This window comes from Pteropus vampyrus, unplaced genomic scaffold, assembly GCF_000151845.1.
Source record: "Pteropus vampyrus isolate Shadow unplaced genomic scaffold, Pvam_2.0 Scaffold2279, whole genome shotgun sequence".
Taxonomy (NCBI): Eukaryota; Metazoa; Chordata; class Mammalia; order Chiroptera; family Pteropodidae; genus Pteropus; species Pteropus vampyrus.
In genome coordinates, this window is record NW_011891060.1 from 136,273 (window position 1) to 158,791 (window position 22,519).

Genomic DNA, 22,519 nt, shown 5'->3' on the forward strand with positions numbered 1-22,519 from the left:
GGCCGTTAGATGGCTATGTTCCACAGACACTGTAATTTTCTCAGTGGTTATCTAAATTTTAGCAAAGAATTGAGAAGGATAACTAAAACTGAGTACCACACCATCAAACCAATATCACGTGACTCCCTGTGATGCCCTCAGGTCTGTCTCTGGACGGTCACATGAATCTCGCAGGGAAGCCTCATGAGTATCTCGAGATTCTCTAATTTTTGTTACGAGATTTCCAGAGGACTTCCACCTCACTTTCCTCTACTAGGCTACAATCAGCCCCTTCAGAACACGTTGGTGGAAGAGCCACAGTGTCAAAATCTCGGATTTCTTCCTTGGCGGTTAAGCCAGCCCCGCTCAAAATTTGTAGTCTGAGGTTTGGCATAGAGAAATTCTGAGGCAGCTGTTCTTTCCGCCATCAAGTGGTATCCTCACAATGACTCAGCATTTTTCCTACACTCCAGAAAATTTGCAGCTATTGTTTCCACCACTATCTAGTTGCTGCTCACAGCACACTCAGGCTCAATGATCTATGCCACTGATGTGCGACTGTTGCCTCCAAGAACATAAGGCAGTATTCCTGACAAACAGACAAAACTGTCTGCATATACCGTCGACTTCAAATTAGATTTGTAATGTGGACACAACATTCGTTTGGAGTTATGAGGCTGTCTTGACCACCATCTGCATCACATAGACTAATGACTTCTCAGTGCTGATGTGAATTTTTTCAGTGATATGCACTTTTCACTACAAAGGAAGCACAACATAATCCTCCCTTGTGAGGATATGGATTGGTGAAATGGGCCCAAGACTCATGGCCTGGCTTTGCCTAACAAAATTAGAGAGGAGACTGGGACCCAAACCTAACCTACTCTCAAAACTAATAGATAGGAAAACCTAATCCAAAGGGTAAGACTATCCTCATGTAATTTGAGTCTTATCTGGAAAACTACAACCTTGTCTCCTGCCTCTATTACCTATTAGGAACTAGAATGCTGATCTCGGTTTTGTAGTTCCAACCCTTCCCCCATTTTCTGGAAGTAGATCTCAGAAATTAGCGCACAATATTTCTTCAGACTTTCTCCAACATAGACTGAAATGGTAGCGAAAGCCCAAGTTCCAAGCCTGTTTTCTGTTATCAAATGTTGCCTGGAGCCCTAGCTCAAAGCAAAAGTCTTCTTTATGGAAGTAAATATAAAGTGGAGATTGTGGAAATGTGAACCAAGCCTTGACCACCTAGAAAGGAGCAGTTAAACTCAGGGCCACAACGTCAAGATCATCCAATTGGTAACAATATCCAGTCTGAAGACCTAGGTCCACAAACATGCCGCCTGGCCCCTGCTACCTGAAACTGCTGTGGATACCTTGGCCTACAGAATTAAGCTGTCATCTCTTTGAAGGAGGAAGAATGAAGGACTCAGTGCATGGTTCCAAGACTCTCCTCCATTGAAAGTATTGATGATAGAAATTGGGCCAAAAACACCACCCTGTGTCATCATAACCATACATTCAGCACAAACCGGTTTCACATCACCAATTTTACTTTGGTACAATTATTGAAAGGTGACCATACTTTATTGCACCAAGCCTTTCCCCTGGTAACAGAACATAGTTTGGGAACTAAGAAACCTGGTTCAAAGCCTGAGCTGTTTTGTAATTCACTCAATTGGAGAGCCTGGAAGCACGGCCAAGCATTGCTTTTATTTCCAAGAAATAAAGTGGAGAATTTGGCACATAGAATCTCGCCTAAATTTACTTAACGAATCTTTAGATAGAAAACGTGGCCCACAGTCACAGGACCTTTTTGGTTAGAAAAAATGTCGATGGAAGTCCAAGGCCCAGGACCCAGTCCTCTGCCAGAAATAAGGTAAGTCCTGTCGATGTTTGAATACATAACACCATGTAGGTGTCTTTTACAGTGTACACTCGAGTGCAAAACATTTCAGAAACTGTAAGAGGTAAGATGAAAACCCAAAGCCACAGCAACCAGACTCATCACCTGGTGTACACCAAATTCCTGCAATGTCTTCATGATCATCATGTGAAGTTCTCCAGATATTCACTTGACCTCCATGTAATTCCCTGTTGATTACTACGTGATTTTCAGGTGACTTCTACCTTTTTCCTCTTCTCCTATCCTCAAACAAGTGTTTTCAAATCATGTCTCATAAACAATTATTTTCAATATTTTAGCTTTGAGTTATTGGCCTTTAAGCAATTTCTTCTCACAGTAGTAGCCTAACTTTCATCTTCAAGAATGAACCAGGCTTCAGAACATGAATTGTATTGCAAACATGCTTACCTTATATATGACATTGGCGTGGTGTTGTATTTTCAAATGTCCACCCAACTTCCACAAGTTCCAGCAGAGGACAGCCTACTAGCCACAGACTTCCAACAACTTATCTTTTCCTACCAAGAATGTCTTGTGACCGTTTGCCAAGTCCTCTACCTAAACATTCGTTATGTAAAGTTAGGGTAGATTGAGGGCCAAGGTCTCCACTCTACTTCCTAGAAATAGGAGCAATACTTGGTTGTGATTCCAAGCTCCTCAATCAAGTTTTTTTAAAGAACAGTCCGGGCTTTGGCCAGGTTTCTTAGTTTATACACTACCTTCTCTTACCAGAAGAAAGGCTGGGTGCTGCAAAGTATGGTATCCTTTCAATAATTGTCTAAAAGAAAAATTGGTGACCTGAGACCTGGTTGTGCTGAATGTACTATTAGGACTACACAGGTCTGGTGCCATTGGAAATATTTCTATCGTAAATGCTTTCAGGGAGTACAGTCTTTGAGGCATGCATGGCACATAGCATTCTTCATCGTCCAAGGAGATGACAGCTTGATTCTATATACCAATGTGCCCACAAGAGTGTAAGGTAACTTGGGCCAGGCTGGATGTTTGTAGGCCTAGTTCTTGAGACTGGATATGTTACAATTTGGATGGCGTTGACGATGTGAGACTGGGCTTTATCTGTTAAAAGGTCCAGGCTCGGGTCTGATTTCCACAATCTCCATTTTATATTATCTTCCTTAAAAAAGCCTTTTGCTCTGAGACAAGTACTCCAGGCAACATTTGTTCACAGGATACAGGCTGGGATCTCTTGGCTTACACCATCCTTTCAGTCTATGTCAGAGTAAGTCATAAGAAATTTTCTGGGCTAACTTCTCAAATCTACTTTCTGGAAATAGAGGTAGGAATTCTCACAGCAAGCAAGGACAGCTCACTGGATCCCAATAAAAAATGTAGGAGGGAGACAAGGTATTATGTTTCGAGATAAGATGCAAATTCCATGAGGAAAGACTTTCCCTGTGGTTTATGTTATCCTATGAACTAGTTTTAATAGAGAATAGGTTTATTGTCCTAGTTTCCAATCTCACTTCTACTTTTTGTTAGGTAAAGACCAGCCTTGTGCCTTGGACCCATGTCACCAATGCACATCCATACAAGGGAATATGATGTATTGCTTTGTTTGATGTGACGAGTGCACATCACTGAAAAAATTCACATCAAGACTGAGAAATCATTAGTATGTGTGGAACAGAAAGTAGCTGAGACAGTCTTAGTACTGACTTCCAATCGAATGTCATGTCCTCATTAGAAATCTTAAGTAGGGTCAACGCAGAAGTTGCACATTGGCCGCGTTTATAATTGAGTCTGAGTGTTCTGTGAGGCAGCGAAAAGATAGCGGTTGAAACCATAGCTGCCATGTTGCTTTATTGTAAGAAAAATGCTGAGTCATTGTGCGTATACCTCTTCATTGCAAAAAATACGGCTCCTTATGAATTTCTCTATATCAAACCACAGACTAAAAACCTGCAAGAGACTGGCTTAATCAATATAAAAACAAAACTGAGATACTGATGTTGAGGAAGTTTCTTCAACATGTTCTGAAAAGGCTTATATAAGCATAGCAGAGGTAGTGAGGTGATAGTCGCCTGGAAATCTCCTACCAAGAATTAGGAAATCTCGCAATACTCACGAGGCTTTCCCTCGGGATTCCTGTGACCAGGAAGAAACTTGCCTGAGAGCAACACTGCAAAAATACTGAAATTGGAGTGGTGGTCCGGTGCTCATTTTTCTGTTAAACTTCTACATTCCTTGGTAAAATATACATAAACACTGAGAAAATAAGATTACCTGTGTAACATAATCACCTAAAAGCCCTTCTATCAAAGGTCATGTCTGCATAAGAAGACTTACTTGAGGACAGCGGAAAGGGATAACACACACTTGTCCTTAGGTAATTGCCCTGCGATTTTGTCTCTCATCAGGCTACCTTCTTGTACACAATGAGAGCAGCAGTCACACATCAACCGCATTGAAATTTAGAGGCTGAATCTGATTACGAAGTTACAATAGAGCGGTGGAAACTCTAAGTGCCATTATGCTGTATTGTAGCAGAAATGCTGAGTCATTGTGAGCATAACCCTTAACGCTTCTGGTGGGAGATCCACGCTACTCTTGAAGGTGAACCTTTTGCTCGTACTGTCAAGAAGAACTTGCTGAAAGTCCAATGACTCTATCCTGAAATATTGAAAATAAGAGTTTATGAAACGTGTTTTGAAAACACTTGTTTGAGGATAGGGGAAGAGGAATAAGGTGGAAGTCACCTGAAAATCATGTAATTACATGGAGGTCAAGTGAAGACCTGGAAGGATTCACTTGGGGATCAAGGAAGACGCTGCAGGAATCTGGTGTCTATCAGGTGACTAGTCTTGATGCTGTGGCTGTGGTATTCCATTACCTCTTACTATGAATCAGTCTTCAGTTCGTGAAATATTTCGCACTCAAGTGTACCCTGTAAATGAGACCGGCGTGGTGTTGTTTTTCAAACATCCACACAACTTACCCCAGTTCCGGCAGAGGACTGGGTTCTGGGCCATGGACTTCCATTGACATTTTTTCCTACCAAGAAGGTCTTGTGACCATGTGCCACATCCTCTATCTAAGGTCCATTAAGTAAAGTTAGGCTAGATTCTGTGTGCCAAGTTTTCCACTCTACTTGGAAATTAAAGCAATGCTAGCACGTGCTTCCAGGCTCTCCAATCGAGTAACTTACAAAACATTTCTGGCTTTGGTCCAGGTTTCTTAGTTCCCAAACTATGTTCTATTACCAGGAGAAAGGCTTGGTGCTGTAAGGTATGGTCACCTTTCAATAATTGTATAAAAGAAAAATTGGTGATGTGGAACCAGTTCGTGCTATTTCTATTGTAAATATTTAAAGGGAGGACAGTATTGGAACTGTGCACCGAGTCCTGCATTCTTCCTCCTTCTAGGAAATGACAGCTTGGTTCTGTAGGCCAAGGTTTCCACCTAGTTTTAGGCAGTAGAAGTCAAGCTGAATTTTTGTGGGCCTAGGTCTTCAGACTGGATATTGTTATCAATTGCATGATCTTGACATTGTGGCCGTGAGTTTAACCGCTTCTTTTTAGATGGTCCAGACAGGTTCAGATTTCAACAGTCTCTGTTTTATTTTTTTCTTCCACCAAGAATGCTTTTGCTTTGAGACAGGCCTCCAGACAACATTTGTCACAGAAAAAAGCTTGGATCCTAATGAAAAATAGAGGCATGCAACAAGGTCCTAGGATTCTAGATAAGACTCAAATTAAATGAGGACAGCCTTGCTCTTTGGATTAATTTCTCATATCTACTAGTTTTCAGAGAGGGCAGGCTTAGTGCTTTGGGTCCCAGTATCCCTTCAACTTTTAGTTAGGAAAAGACAGGCCTTGTGCCTTGGACCCATGTCACCAATCCATATCCTCAGATGGGAGGATGATATAGTGTTTCCTTTGTAGTGAAAATAGCATATCTCTGGGAAAATTCACATCAACACTGAGAAGTCATTAGTTTACGTGGAGTAGAAGATGGCCAGGATAGCCTCCTAACTGTCCTCCAATCGAATGTCATGTCTACATTATAAATCTCACTTGAAGTCAACGTTGTATGCAAGCAGTCAATGATCTTTAAATTGCATCTACTTTTGTCTGTTTGTCAGGAAAACTGCATTATGTTTGTGGAGGCACCAGTCGCACATTGGCGAAGTTGATCATTGAACCTGAGTGTGCTGTGAGGCAGTGAATGGATAGTGGTGGAAATAATAGCTGCCATTTTTTCTTTATTGTAGGAAAACTGTTGGGTCATTGTGAGGATACCACTTCATTGAGAAAAGAACGACTGCTTAAGTATTTCTCTATATAAAACCGCAGAGTAAGAATCTGTGAGAAACTGGTTAGACCAATAAGGATAATAAGCTGAGAAACTTACATTGAGGCAGTTTCTTCAACGTGTTCTGAAAAGACTTGTATTAGCCAAGCAGAGGTAATGAGGTGGAAGTCGTTTATTCAGGGTGGCAAGGCTGTAGCTTGTTGGTTTTAGACCAGGACTTTGTTGTGTTTTTGGTTAGTTTTAGACCAGGACTTTGTTGTGTTATTGGTTAGAAAAAGGCTAGTTTTGTGTCATGACCCAGGTATCCAAGCTACATCATTTGGAGTGAGGACAGTATTATTTCCATAAACAGAGGTCTCCTTCATTTTCTGTAAGAATAGACAGCTTTGGTCTGCGGGACATGCACTGCACATTTGTTTCCGTCAAAGGATCTAGGTTGTTGATAGTGTGAGTAGGTCTTTTGCCTAGTCTATTCAAAATGAGAGTGTTTACTTCGGGTACAAAGGCCCAGCTGGAGTCAGTACAGGATCACGTGACCGCCCGGTATGAATCACTTGCCCATCAAGAGACTGGCATCCATGAAACGCAGGGAGACCATGTGACAGATGGGGATGATGTACTACTCCCTTTAGAATGATGAGTGCATATCACTTGATAACATTCACATAAATACTGAGAAAACGTTAGTCTCTGTGTAACAGAATGCGGCCAAGACAGCCTGCTAACTGACCTCTAATCGAATGTTGTGTCCACATTACAAGACTTGCTTGACTTCAGCAGTATATGTGGCCTGACAATGATCCTTAATTTGCCTTAGTTTTTTTCTGATGTCAGGAAACCTGCTTTATGGTAGTGGAGGCGGAGGTTACATATTGGCTGTGTTACATAAGGCTGAGTGTGCTGTTAGGAAGCAACTGGAAAGTGGTGGAAACATCAGCCACCATTTTGCTGTACTGTAGGTAAAATGCAGAGTCATTTTGATGATACCTCTTCATAGAGGAAAGAACGACTGCCTCAGAATTTTTCAGTAGCAAACTTCAGACTACAAATTCTGAGTGGGACTGGCTTAGCAACGATAAAAAGAAGCTAAAATATTCACATTGAGGTAGTTCCTTCAACGTGTTCTGGAAATCCTCGGTGCACACCAGCAGAAGAAAATAAGGAGGAAGTCACCTGAAAATCTCATAGCTAGAACATAGGAATCTCGTGACATTCACGCAGCTGCCCTAAGGGAATCACGTGACCATCAAGAGTCTGGCAGAAAGCATCAAAGGGAGATCACGAGACATTGAGTGATGGTGTGGTGCTCACTTTTGAGTTACTCTTGTAAGTCCCTTGGTAAAATTCACATAAACACTGAGAAAATAAGAGTCTGTGTGTAACGGAGGGAGGCCGAGGCAACCACCTCACTGCCATTCAATTGAAAGTTCAGGTCTACATGACAAGATTTTCTTGAAGACAGCGGTGTAGGCTACCAGTCAGTGATCAACAGGTAAGTGGCCTGAGGTTTCAGCTGTGGTCAGGCAACCTGTTTGAAGGCAATGGCAGCGGCTGTCACACATGAACTGCATTGAAATTTGGAGCCCGACTTTGTTTGAGGAAGCTACTTTAGAGCGGTGGAAACAGCAGTCGCCATTTTGCTGTATTGTAGCAAAAATCTAGGTCATTGTGAACATAAACCTTAATGGCTTCAGGTGCAACGACTATACTCTTCTTGGATGGGAATCTTAGGCCAAGATTGTCAAGATGGAATTGGTTAATGGCCAATGCGTCGATGCTGAAATATTAAAAATGTGCACTTTTTGAGACATATTTTGAAAACACTTAGTTGAGTATAGAGGAAGAGGAATAACATGGAAGTCACCTTTAAAATCACGTAGCAATCAGTAGGAAATATGCGGCGGTCACATAAACACCTCGCTGGATTCACATGGGGTCATGGAAGACCCTGTGGGAATCGTTTGTCTACCAGGTCAGTAGTCCTTTCCTGTGGGCGTAGATTTTCACTCTACCTCTTAGAGTGAACCAGTCTTGAGTGTGTGGAATATTTTCCACTCAAGTTTACATGAAAATGAGACTGACACGGCGTGTGTCTTCAAACATCCACTCTAATTTCCCTGCTCCAGGCAGTGGACTAGAACATGGTCTATGTACTTCTATTAACTGCTTTTTTTTTTTCTATGAAGACTTTTTGTTCCCGTGTGCTACGTCCTTCACCCAAGTTTTCTTATGAAAATGTAGGCCAGATTCTGCTGGCCAAGGTCTCCACTATACTTCCTGGAAATAGGAACAATGTATAGCCATACTTCCAATTTTTCCGATTTATTTTCTGAAAGAAGAGTGCAGGCTATGGTTTTCAAAATGCTCACCCTACCTTCTCTTACCAATGGAAAGGCTTGGTGCTGTAGCATACGGTAACCTTTCAATAATTGGCAAAAGGGAAAATTGTTGACGTGGGACCAGATTTTGCTGAATGAACTGTTAGGATGATAGAAAGTTGGTGCCGTCGGCCCAAATTTCTATCATAAATGCATTAAAGGGAGAATAAAATTGGTGCCATGAACCAAGTCCTCTGGTTTTTGTCTCCTTAGTGATAATATCTGGTTTGTGTAAACCAAAGTTTTAGTAAGAATATCTCGTAGCAAGGTCCAGGATGCTCGTTATGGGCCTTTATCTTCAGGATGGACTTTGTTATCAATTGAAGGATCATGAACTTGTGGGCCTGGGGCTGCCACCTAGTTCCATTTAAGAGGTACAGGCTAGTAGCCTATTTCCACAGTTGCAGTTGTAGTTTCTCTTCCATAAAGTAGGCTGTTGCTGTTGCCTAGGACTGAAGGTGACATTTGTTCAGAGAGGACAGGCTTTGAACCGTGTGCCCAGGCCACCCCTTCAGTCTCTGTTTGGAAAAACTGAAGAAATGCTGTGGACCATTACTCAACTCTACTTCCTGGAAATAGGGAAAGGGATTGAAACTGCAAACCAAGGTCAGCACTCTGGTTCCTGAATAGAAATCCAGGTTGGAGACAATGTCCTAGGTCTCAAGTTGAGATTCTCTTACCTGAGGACATGCTTGCCCTAGGGTGTAAGGTCTCTTCTCTAATAGTTTTGAGAGAGTACAGGTTTATTGCCGTGGGTCCCAGTCTTCCTTATAATTATTGTTAGAAAAAGTCAGGCTTTTTGCTTATGCTGGTTTCACCACTCGACATTTTTTCAAGGTAGACATGTTGCTGGTACAAACATTGGCCTCCATTCTTACTTTTGTTCATTAAGACAGACTTTTTTGTTTGTGGGTCATGCAACCCACATGATTTTTTGTTCACAGGGGCTACCTTGGTTGTAGTTGTAGTAGATACATTCCCTATTCCCTTATCAATTATACAGTCTTTATCTTGTGAGCCTGTGCCTGCATTCTATTTCCTGTGAAGAGAGTTCAGGCTAGGTGTCACAGGCTCGAATCTTCATTCGAGATTCCCTTGCATAAAGACTGGTTTGTTGCTGTGGGCTTATGACCGCACTCGATATTCATTCAGGGAGGACAGGCTTAAAACCGTGGGCCCAGGCCATCACTTCTGTTTTTGTTAGAAAAAGACGGAAAAAATGCTGAGGGACGATATCTCAGCTCTACCTCCTGGAATAGGTGAAGAATTTGAACTGTAAGTTAAAATCACCACTCTCACTCCTAAGAGGATTTCTAGATATGGAGCCAAGGTTATAGTTCTCCAAAGAAGATATTCTTACCAGAGGAAAGCTTTGCTTTGTTGTTTAAGGTCTCCAATCTACAAGTTTTCAAAAAGGACAAACTTGGTGGCTTTAGCCCAGGGATCCTTTGTATTATCAGTAGGAAGAGACAGGCTTTCTGTCATGGGCCCATGTCTCTAGTCTCCATCATTTGAAAGGAGGACAGTCTGTTATCATAAACAGAGGTCTCCTTCCTTTTCTGTAAGAATAGACAGCTTTGGTCTGTGTGCTATGTGCCGCACATTTGTTTCCATCAAAGAATCTAGGTTATTGGTATTGCGATTAGGTTTTTTGCCGAGTCTGTTCAAAATTAGACTTCAGTACAAAGGCCCAGCAGGAGTCGCTACAGGATCACTTGATCGCCTGATGTGAATCACAGTCCATTAAGAGATTGGCCTCTATGAAACACAGGGATTTCATATGACAGAGACGGATGACCTAGTGCTCCCTTTGGAATGACGAGTGCATATCACTTGATAACATTCACATAAACACTGAAAAAACATTAGTCTCTCTGTAGCAGAATGTGGCCGAGATTGCCCGCTAACTGACCTCAAATCGAATGTCATGTCCACATTACAAGACTGGCTTAACGTCAACGTTATATGCGGCCTGACAATATTCCTTAATTTGCCTATGTTTTTGTCTGATGTCAGGAAACCTGCTTTATGGCACTGGAGGCAATAATTACATATAGCTGTGTTTAAACCTAAGGCTGTGTGTGCTGTGAAGAAGCGACTGGATAGCGCTGTAAACAACAGCCGACATTTTGCTGTACTGTAGGTAAAATGCTGAATCATTTTGATGATATCTCTTAATGGCAAAAAAAAAATGGCTGCGTCAGAATTCCTCTGTGGCAAAGCTCAGACTACAAACTCTAAGTGGGACTGGCTTAACGAGCATAAAAAGAAAGCTGAAATATTGACACGGAGGCAGTTTCTTTAACGTGGTCTGGAAACCCTGGTGTAGGCCAGCAATAGAAAATAAGGTGAAAGTCACCTGAAAATCTCGAAGCTAGAATGCGGGATCTCGTGACATTCACATAACTGCCCCATGGGAATCACATGACCATCAAGAGCCTGGCTGATGGCATCAAAGAAGGATAATGAGACATTAAGTGATGGTGTGGTGCTCACTTTTGAGTTACCCTTGTACGTTTCTTGGTAAAATTCACATAAACACTGATAAAAGGAGAGTCCATGTGTAAAAGAGTGAGGCCATGACAACCACTTCACTTCCCTTCAATCGAAAGTTCAGGTCTACATGACAAGACTTGCTTGAAAACAGCAGTGTAGGCTACTAGACAATGATCCTTGGGTAAGTGGCCTGAGGTTTCAACTGTGGTCAGGCAATCTGCTGGAAGGCAAAAAGGGCTGCTGTCACACATGAACCGCATTGAAATTGGAGGATGACTCTGCTTGAGGAAGCTACTTTAGAGCAGTGGATACAGCAGCCACCATTTTGCTGTATTGTAGCAAAAATGCTGAGTCATTGTGAGCATAAGCCTTAATGGGTTCAGGTGCGACTCCCACACTCTTCTTGGATGCGTATCTTAGGCCAAGTTTGTAAAGAGGGAATTGCTTAACTGCCAATGCATATTGAAATATTGAAAATGAGCACTTTTTGAGATGTGTTTTGAAAACAGTTGGTTGAGGATAGGGGAAGAGGAATAATGTGGAAGTACGTGAAAATCATATAAAATCACTAGGGATTCATGCAGTGGTCACGTGAAGACCCTGGGGGATTCACATGGGGTCATGGAAGACCCTGCAGGAATTGTTTGTCTGCCAGGTGACTAGTGTTGTTATTGCGGACATAGATTTTACTCTACTTCTTAGAGTGAACCAGTCTTGAGTGTGTTCAACATTTTCCACACAAGTTTACATTGAAAATGTTACTGGCATTGTGTTGTGTCTTCAAACATTCACTCTCAATCCCCTGATCCAGACAGTAAACTGGGTCATGGTCCATGGACTTCTATCAACCTTTTTTTTTTCCCCTACCAAGAAGGTCTTGTTACCACGTGCTACGTCACTCACCAAAGATTCCATTATGAAACTTTAGGCCAGATTCTGCTGGCCAAGTCTCCACTCTATTTTCTGGAAATAGGAACAATGCTTGGCCGTGCTTCCAATCTCTCCGACTAAGTTCCTGCAAGAAGAGTCCAGGCTCTGTTTTTCAAAGTGCTCACACTACCTTCTCTTACCCTAAAAAAGGCTTGATGTTGTAGCGTATGGTTACCTTTCAGTAATTGGCAAAAGGGAAAACTAGTGGCCTGGGACCAGGTTGTGCTCAATGGACTGTTAGGATAACAGAAGTTTGGTGCAGTCGGCCCAAATTTCTATCATATATGCGTTAAAGGGAGGACAATCTTGGTGCCATGAATTGAGTCCTCTGATATCTTGTTTGTGTGAACCAAGGTTTTTCCAAGAGTACCTTGTAGTAAGGGCCAGGTCGGTTGTTGTCGGCCTGGGTTTTCAGGATACACTTTGTTTCCATTGAATGGTCAGGACCATGTGGGCCTGGCCCTGCCAACTAGCTTCGTTTAGGAGGTCCAGGCTAGGTGCCGATTTCTGCAATCTTCGTTCTACATTCTCTTCCATAAAGAAGGCTCATTGCTGGGTGACTAGGACTGAAGGTGACAGGATTAGAACCATGTGCCAAATCCAACCTTTCAGGCTCTGTTTGGAAAAACAGAAGAAATGCTATGGGCCAATAACTCAGCTCTACTTCCTAGAAATAGGGGAAGAAATTGAAACTGCAACCCAAGGTCAGCACTCTTGATCCTGATTAGAAATCCAGGTTGGAGATGAGGTTTTAGTCTCATGTTAAGATTCTCTTACCTGAGGACTTGCTTGCCCTGGGGTGTAAAATCTCCTCTTTAGTAGTTTTGAGAGAGGATAGGTTTATTGCCATGGGTCCCAGTCTCCCTTATAATATTGTTAGAAAAATCAGGCTTTGTGCCTTGAGCAAGTTTCATCACTCAAAATCCTTTTAAGGGCAGACAGGTTGCTGGTATGAACGTTGGCCTCTATACTTACATTTATTCGGTGAAGACAGCTTTATCTATTTATTTATTTATTTTGGGGCCATGCAAACCACATGGTTTTCTGTTCATAGGGGCCTGAGTGTGTTGTGAGGCAGTGACTCACAACATTTTTCTGTATTGTAGAAAAAATGTTGAGTCATTGTGAGGATAACACTTGATGGTGGAAAGAATGGCTGCCTCAGAATTTCTCTATACCAAACCTCAGACTACAAATTCTGAGAGGGACTGAATTAACGACCAAGCAGAGAAGACTGAGATATTTATATTGCAGTTGTTCCATCAACGTATTCTGTAGAGGCCTAGCAGAAGAATTCGAGGTGGAAGTTGCCTGGAAATTTCATACCAAGAATTAGACGAACTTGCGATAATCATGAGGCTTCCCTGCAGGAATCTCGTGACTGTCAAGAGATGAGACTGAGGGCATCACAGGGAGTCACATGATATTGGGTTGATGGTGTGGCACTCACTTTTGAGTTACCCTTCTCCATTCCTTAGTAAAATTAGGATAACAATTAAGAAATTGCTAGTTTCTGTGGAACAAAGCCACCTAATGGTCTTTCAATTGAAAGGTCATGTATGCATGAAAAGGTTCACTTGAGGATGGTGGCATAAGTTAACAGACAATTCTTATTAGATAAATGGCCTTAGGTTTAATCTGTGGTCAGGCAATCTGCTTGTACATAGTAGCAGCTGCTGTCGAACCTTAACTGCGTTGATATTTGGAGGCAGAGTATGCTTTACGAAACTACTTTAGAGCAGAATAAACTGTAAGCGCCATTTTGCTGTATTATAGCAAATATGCTAAGTCACTGTGAGTATAATTCTGAACGGCTTCATGTTGGACTCCCAGACTATTCTTTTATACGGACCTTTGACCACTACTATCGACAGGGAATTGCTTAAAGTCTATGACTCAATGCTGAATATTGAAAATAAAAGTTTATGACGCAAGTATTGAAAACAATTGTTTGAAAAGAAGGGAAGAGGAATAAGGTGGAAGTCACCTGAAAAATCACTTAGACATCATTAGGGAATCAGGTAGAGATCAAGGAAACACCTGGTGTAATTCACATGAGGATCAAAGAATATCCAGCACTAACTGGTTTCTATGAAATGACCAGTCTTGTTGCTTGGCCACAGGTTTTCACTCTACTTTGTAGAATGAATGAGGCTTCAGAGCATAAATCATATGGTAGACAAGTTTACTTGGTATATGAGATTGGTGTGGTGTTTTCAAACGTCCACCCAACTTACTCCAGTTCTAGCAGAGGACTGCCTCCTAGGCTATGAACTTTCAGCGACTTTTCTTTTCCTATCAAGAATGTCTTGTGACCATTTGCAAAGTCCTCTACCTAAAGATTCGTTATGTAAAGTGAGGCTAGATATTGTGGGCCAAGGTCTCTACTCTACTTCCTAGAAATATGATTCCAAGCTCCCCAATCGATTTTTTTAAAAACACAGTCCAGGTTTGACAAGGTTTTAGTGCCCACACTACCTTCTCTTACCAGAAGAATGGATTGGTGCTGCTAGTTATAATTACCTTTTAACAAATATCTAAAGGGAAAATGAGTGATGTGAGACCAGGCTGTGCTGAATGTACAGTTATGATGACACAGGGTTGGTGTCATCAGCCCAATTTCTATCTTAAATGCTTTCAAGGGAGTACATTCTTGGAGGCGTGCATCAAGTCTTCCATTCTTCTTCTTCCTATGAGGTGACCGCTTGGTTCTGTAGGCCAAAGTGTCTACAAGAGTCTCAGGTAACAAAAGCCAGCTGGATGTTTGTGGGTGTAGGTCTTGAAACAGGACATTGTTCCCAATTGGATGATCTTTACGTTGTGAGTCTGGGTTTTAACTATATCTTTTTAGAAGACCCAGGCTTGGTTCAGAAGTCCACAGTCTATGTTTTACTTTTTCATCCCTAAAGAAGGCTTTTGCTTTGAGACAAGGACTTCAGGCAACATTTGTTCACAGAGAGTAAGCTTGGAACTTGGGATTATGCTCCCTTTCAGTCTATGCTGGAGAAAGTTGTAAGAAATGGTTTGGGCTAATTTCTCAAATCTACCTTCTGGAAATAGAGGTAGGGATTGTAACTGCAACCAAGGTCTGCACACTGGATTCTAGTAAGAAAGGCAAGCAAGAGGTTTGCACACTGGATTCTAGTAAGAAAGGCAAGCAAGAAAGGCATCCTAGGTTTTGAGATGAGACTCAAATTACATGAGGATAGACTTGCCCTTTTGTTTAAGTTATCCTATCTACTAGTTTTCAGAGAGGATAGGCTTAGTGTCTTGGTTCCCAGTCTCTCTTCTACTTTTTGTTAGAAAAAAACAGGCTTGGGCCTTGGGTCCGTGTCAACAATTCACATCCTCACAAGAGAAGACGTTGTAGTGCTTTCTTTGAATATACCAGTGCCTTTAATTGAGAAAATTCACTTCAATACTGAGAAATCATTAGTATGCCTGGAAGAGAAGGTGGCCAAGACAGACTTCATTCTGACCTCCAATCGAAAGTCATGTCCACATTACAAATCTTACGTGAGGTCAGCAGTATATGTGGGCAACAATGATCTTTCATTCGCCTCTACTTATGTCTGTCAGGAAAACTGCCTATGTCAGTGGAGGCAGAAGTCTCACATTGGCTGCATTGATACTTGAGCTTGAGTGTGTTGTGAGGCAGCGAATGGATAGCAGATTAAACCACAGCTGCCATATTGTTTTATTTTAGGAAAAATGCTGAATCATTGTGAGGCTTTGAATGTGAGGCTGTTCATTGCAAAAAAGAATGGCTGCTTAAGAATTTCTCTATATCAAATCACAGACTAAAAATCTGCGAGAGACTAGATTAACTAATATGGAAAAAAAGCTGAAATACTGACTATCGAATTTTCTTCATGTTCTGAAAAGGCTTCTATTAGCCTAACAGAAGTATTGAGGTGGAAGTGGCCTGGAAATTTCATGCCAAGAATTAGGAAATCTGGCGATACTCACGAGGCATTCTGGCGGGATTAACGTGACTGGCCTGAGGCAACACCTGAAAATCACGTGAATTGCGGCACTCACTTTTGTGTTACCCTTCTGCATTTCTTGGTAAAATTCACGTAAGCACTGAGAAAATAACATTGCCTGTGTAACATAGCCACCTAACAGCCCTTCAATGGAAAGGTCATTTCTGCATGAGAAGACTTTCTTGAGGACGATGGCAAAGGCTAACATACACTTGTCGTTGGGTAACTGCCCTGAGGTTTTGTCTCTGGTCCTGATACCTGCTTGTATACAATGAGAGCAGAGGTCACACATTAAGCACGATGAAATTTAGAGGATAAGTCTGAATGACGAAGCTATCTTAGAGCGGTGGAAACTCTAAGCGTCATTATGCTGTATTGTAGCAGAGATGCTCAGTCATTGTGAGCATAGCCCTTAACGGTTCTGGTGAGAGACCCATGCTATTCCTGAAGGTGAACCTTAGGTTACTACTGTCAAGAAGAAACTGTTTAAGAGCAATGACTCAATATCTCAACGTGAAATCTTGAAAATAATTGTTAATGAGACATGTTTTGAAAACACTTGTTTGAGATAGGGGAATAGTAATAAGGTGGAACTCTCCTGAAAATAACATAGTAATCACCAGGGAATTACATGTAGGGATCAAGGACAATCCTGAAGGAATCTGGTGTCTACCAAGTGACTAGTCTTGCTGTTGTTGTAGGTTTTCACCTTACCTCTTACAATGAATCGGACTTCAATTTGTAAAATGTTTTGTACTCGAGTGTACTCTGTAAATGGGGTGGACGTGATGTTGTGTATTCAAACAACCACACTACTTACCCTATTTCTGGCAGAGGACTGCTTCCTGGGTCATGGACTTTCATCAACATTTTTTTCTACCAAAAAGATCTGACCATGTCCAATGTCCTCTATCTAAAGATTCCTTAGGTAAAGTTAGGTTAGATTCTGTGTGCCAAGGTCTCCACTCTACTACCTGGAAATAAAAGCAATGCTTGGCCATGCTTCCAGGCTCACCAATCTAGTAACTTATCAAACAGTTCAGGCTTTGATCCAAGTATCTTAGTGAACAAACTATGTTCTATTATCAGAGGAAAGGCTTGGTGCTGTTAGATATGGTCACCTTTCAATAATTGTAGAATTGGAAAATGGGTGACCTAAAACCAGTTTGAGCTGAATGTACTGTTATGTTGACACAGGTTGGTGATTTAGGCTTAATTTCTATCAGAAATACTTAAAAGGGAGGGCAGTCTTGGAACCATTCACCGAGTCCTCTATTCTTCCTTTTTCTAGGACATGACAGCTTGATTCTATAGGGCAAAGTGTTCACAATAGTTTCAGGTAGCATGGGCCAAGCTGGATATTTGTGGACTTAGGTTTTCAGATTGGATATAGTTACCAATTGGATGAACTTTACGTTGTGGCTCTGAGAATAACTGCTTACTTTTAGGTGGTTCGGGGTTGGTTTAGATTTCCACAGTTTCTATTTTATTTTATTATATTTTTCCATAAAGAAGGCTTTTGGTTTGAGCCAGGCCTCCAGGATACATTTGTTCACAGAAAATAGGCTTGGAACTTAGACTTACGTCATTATTTCATATATATCGAAGAAAGTCGGAAGAAATCCTGCGGGCTATATTCTCAGACCTTCCTCTTGGAAATAGGGGTACGGATTGTAAATGCAAAACCAAGGTCAGCTCTCTAGTTCCTAAAAGGAAACAGAGACATGAGGCAAGGTTTTAGGTGTCTAGATAAGACTCAAATTACATGAGGATGGCTTGCCCTTGGGATTAAATTCTCCTATGTACTCGTTTTCAGAGATTAAAGGCTTAGTGTTTTGGTTCCCAGTCTCTCTTCTACTTTGTGTTAGGTAAGACAGGCCTTGTACCTTGGGCCTCTGTCACCAATCCATATCCTCACAAAGGAGGATGATGTAGTGCTCCTTTTGTAGTGACAAGTGCATATCACTGAGAAAACTCAGGTCCACACTAAGTCATTAGTTTACATGGAGCAGAAGGTGGCCGACACAGCCTTGTAAGAATGCTCCAATCAAATGTCTTGTCCACTCTACAAATCTAATATGAACTCAATAATATATGTAGGCAGTCAGTGATCTTTACTTTGCTTCTAGTTTTGTCTGTTTGTCAGGAAAACTCCCTTACGTTCACGGAGACAACAGTCGCACATTGTTGGCATTAATAATTGAGCCTGAATGAGCTGTGAGGCAGTGACTGGATAGTGGTGGAAACAATAGCCACCATTTTTCTGTATTGTAGGGAAAATGTTGAGTCATTGTGAGGATACCACTTAACGGTGGAATGAACGGCTGCCACAGAATTTCCTATACCAAACCTCAGACTACAAATTCCGAGAGAAACTGGCTTAACCACCAAGGAAAAACTTAGATATTAACATTTGCGGCTGTTCCATCAACGTGCTCTGAAGAACCTTATTTTAGCCTAGAAGAGGAAAGTGAGATGGAAGTCGCCTTGAAATCTCATTACAAGAATAGAGGAATTTAGTGATATTCACGAGGCTTCCCTGTGGGATTCATGTGACCATCAAAGGTCAGGCCTGAGGGCATCACAGAGAGTCACGTGATAGTGGGTTGATGGTATGCTACTCATTTTGGAGTTAACCTGCTCCATTTCTTGGTAAAATTTAAATGACCACTGAGAAAATTATAGTGTCTGTGCAAAATAGCCTCCTAACGGCCCTTCAATTGAAAGGTCATGTATGCATGAGAAAGATTGCTTGAGAAAGGGGCCATAAGTTAACAAACAGTAGTTGTTATATAAATGGCCTTAGGTTTCATCTGTGGTCAGGATTCCTGCTTGAACGCAATGGAAACTGCTGTTGAACATTAACTGCTTTGATATTTGGAGGCTGAGTCTGCTTGATGAAGATACTTTAGAGCAGTGTAAATTCTAAGTGCCATTTTGCTGTATTGTAGCAAAAATACTGAGTCATTGTGAGTATAACTGTGAACAGCTTCATGTGAGACTCCCATACTATTCTTTTATGCAGACCTTGGGCCACTACTGTTGACAAGGAATTGCTTAAAGGCCAATGGGTCAGTGTTGAATATTGAAAATAAGAGTTTATGAGATGAGTTTTAAACACTTGTTTGAAAATAAGGGAAGAAGAATAAGGTGGAAATCACCTGAAAATCACTTAGAAATCACTGGGGAATCATGCGGAGATCTAGTAAACACCTGGTGGAATTCACATTGGGATCAAGGAATACTCCATATTAATCCGGTATCTACCAAGTGACCATTCTTGTTACTGTGTGTGTAGGTTTTCATTCTTTGTAGAATGAATGAGGCTTCATAGCATGAATCGTATTGCAAACAAGTTTACCTTATATATGAGACTGGCGTAGTGCTGTGTTTCAAACGTCCACCCAACTTACCTCAGTTCCAGCAGTGGACTGACTCCTAGGCCATGGACTTCCAATATCTTTTCTTTTCCTACCAAGAATGTCTTGTGACTGTTTGCCAAGTCCTCTACCTAAAGATTTGTTATGTAAAGTTAGGCTAGATATTGTGGGCCAAGGTCTCCACTCTACTTCCTAGAAATGGAAGCAATACTTGGTTGTGATTCAATGCTCCCCAAATGTGATTTTTATGGAAAAGTCTAGGTTTTGGCCAGATTTCTCAATTCCCAAACTACCTTCTCTTACCAGAAGAAAGGCTTGGTGCTGGAAGCAAAGGTAACCTCTCAATAACTATCTAAATGGAAAATTGGTGACATGGAACCAGTTTGTCCTGAATATACTGTTATGATAACACAAGGCTGGTGCCATTGGCCCAATTTCTATCGTAAATGCTTTTAAAAGACTATAGTCTTGTAGGTGGGCACCGAGTTTTCCATTCTTCCTCCTCCTAGGAGATGACAGCTTGTTTCTATAGGCCAAGGTGTCAACAAGAGTTTTAGGAAAAAAGAGCCAGGCTGGATCTTTGTGGGCCTAGGTCTTGAGACTGGACATTGTTACCAGTTGGATGACCTTGACGTTGTGGATCTGAACTTTAACTATGTATTTATAGGAGGTCTAGGCTTCTTTCAGATTTCCAGAGTCTCCATCATATTGGTTCTTCTCTAAAAAAGGTTTTTGCTTTGAGACAAGTTCTTCAGGCAACATTTGTTCACAGAGAACAGGATTAGAAATGTGGGCTTAGGCCATCATTTCAGTTTATTATGCAGAAAGAGTAAAGAAATGCTCTGGGCTAATTTCTCAAATCTACTTTCTGAAAATAGACATAGGAATTATAAACGCAACCAAAGATAGCATACTGGATCCCAATAAGAAATGCAGGCAAGAGACAGGGTCCTAGGTTTGAGATAAGACTCAACTTTCATGAGCATAGACATGCCTGTGGTAGCTATCCTATCTACTAGTTTTCAGAGAGCATAGGCTTAATGACTTGGTTCCCAGTCTCTCTTGTACTTTTTGTTAGGAAAAGAAAGGCGTTTTGCCTTGAGCCCATGTCACCAATCCACATCCTCTCAAGGGAAGATGATGTAGTGCTTTCTATGAAGTGACGAGTGCATATCACTGAGAAAATTCACATCAACACTGAGAAATCACTAGTATGCATGGAACAGAAAGGGTATGAGCCAGACTTCGTACTGTCCTCCAATCGAATGTCATGTCCATGTTCCAAATCTTATGTGAGGTCAACGGTATATACGGGCAGTCAATGATCTTTAATTTGTTTCTAATTTTGTCTGTTTGTCAGGAAAATTGCCTATGTCAGTGGAAGCAGAAGTTGCACATTGCTGGGTTCACATTTGAGCCTGAGTGTCTTCTGAGGAAGAGAATGGATAGTGGTTGAAACCACAGCTGCCAGATTGTTTTATTGTAGGAAAACTACTGAATCATTGTGAGTTTACCTTTTCATTGCAAAAAAAATGGCTGCTTAAGAATTTGTCTATATCAAACCACAAACTAAAAATCTTCCAGAGACTGGCTTAACCAATATGAAAAAAAAGCTGAGATAATGACATTGAGGCAGTTACTTCACCAAGTCCTAAAATGCTGGTATTAGGCTAGCAGAGATAATGAGGTAGAAGTCGCCTGGACATCTAGTACCAAGAATTAGGGAATCTCGCATTTCTCACAAGGATTTCCCACGATTCACATGACTTAGAAGTGACTGGCCTGAGGACAACACACGAAAATCACGTGAAATTGGAGTGATTTTATGGTGCTCATTTTTGTGTTACCTTTCTGCATTTCTTGGTGAAATTTACATAAACACTGAAAAAATATGATTACCTGTGTACATAGCCATCTAACAGCCCTTCAATCGAAAGCTCACCTCTGCATGAAAAGACTTGCTTGAGGATGGTGGCAAGGTCAAACACACACTTGACATTAGGGAACTGTCCTGAGGTTTCGTCTCAAGTCAGGCAGGTTGCTTGTATACAATTAGAGCAGCAGTCACATATTAACCGCTTTGAATTTCGAGGCTGAGTCTGAATGACGAAGCTACCTTCGAGCAGTAGAATCTCTAAGCATCATTATGTTGTATTGTAGCAGAAATGCTGAGTCACTGTGAGCATGACCCTTAACAGTTCTGGGGGGAGATCCACGCTATTCTTGAAGGTGAACATTAAGCTACTACTGTTGAGAATAAATTGCTTTAAGGCCAATAATTCAATGCTGAAATATTGAAAATAAGACTTATGACACGTGTTTTGAAAACACATGTTTGCGGATAGGGGAAGAGGTATAAGGTGGAAGTCACCTGAAAATCAGGTAGTAATGACCATGGAATTACATGTCAGTCAAGTGATGCCTGGAATCAATGAAGACCCTGCAGGAATCTGTTGTCTACCAGGTGACTAGTCTTGTTGCTGTTGTCATAGGTTTTCACCTTACCTCTTACAATGAATCAGGCTTCAGTCTGTGAAATGTTTTGCACTTGAGAGTACCCTGTAAATGATTCTGGCATGGTAGTATGTATTCAAGTATCCACAGAAATCACCCTAGTTTCCGCAGATGGCTGGGTCCTGGGTCATGGACTTCCATCGATATTTTTTCCTACCCAGAGGGTCTTGTGACTGGGTGCCATGTTCTCTATCTAAAGATTTCTTAAGTAAAGTTAGCCATTTATATGTGCCAATGTCTCCACTCTACCTCCTGAAAATAAAAACAATGCTTGGTCATGCTTCCAGGCTCTTCAATCGAGTAACTTACAAAACAATTTCAGTCTTTGATCCAGGTTTGTTAGTGCTCAAACTATGTTCTATTACCAGAGAAAAGGCTTGGTGCTGTAAGGTATGGTCACTTTTCAATAACTGTCTAAAAGAAAAATTGGTGATGTGAAACCAGTTTGTGCTGAATGTACTGTTATGATGACATAGGTTGGTGTCTTCGGTCCAATTTCTATCGTAAATATTTTCAAGGGAGAAAAGTCTTGGAACCCTGCACCGAATCCTCCATTCTTCCTCCTTCTAGGACATAACAGCTTGATTCTATTGGCCAAAGTGTCCACAATAGTTTCAGGTTGCAGGGGCCAGGCTGAATGTTTGTGGACATAGGTCTTCAGAATGGATATTGTTACCA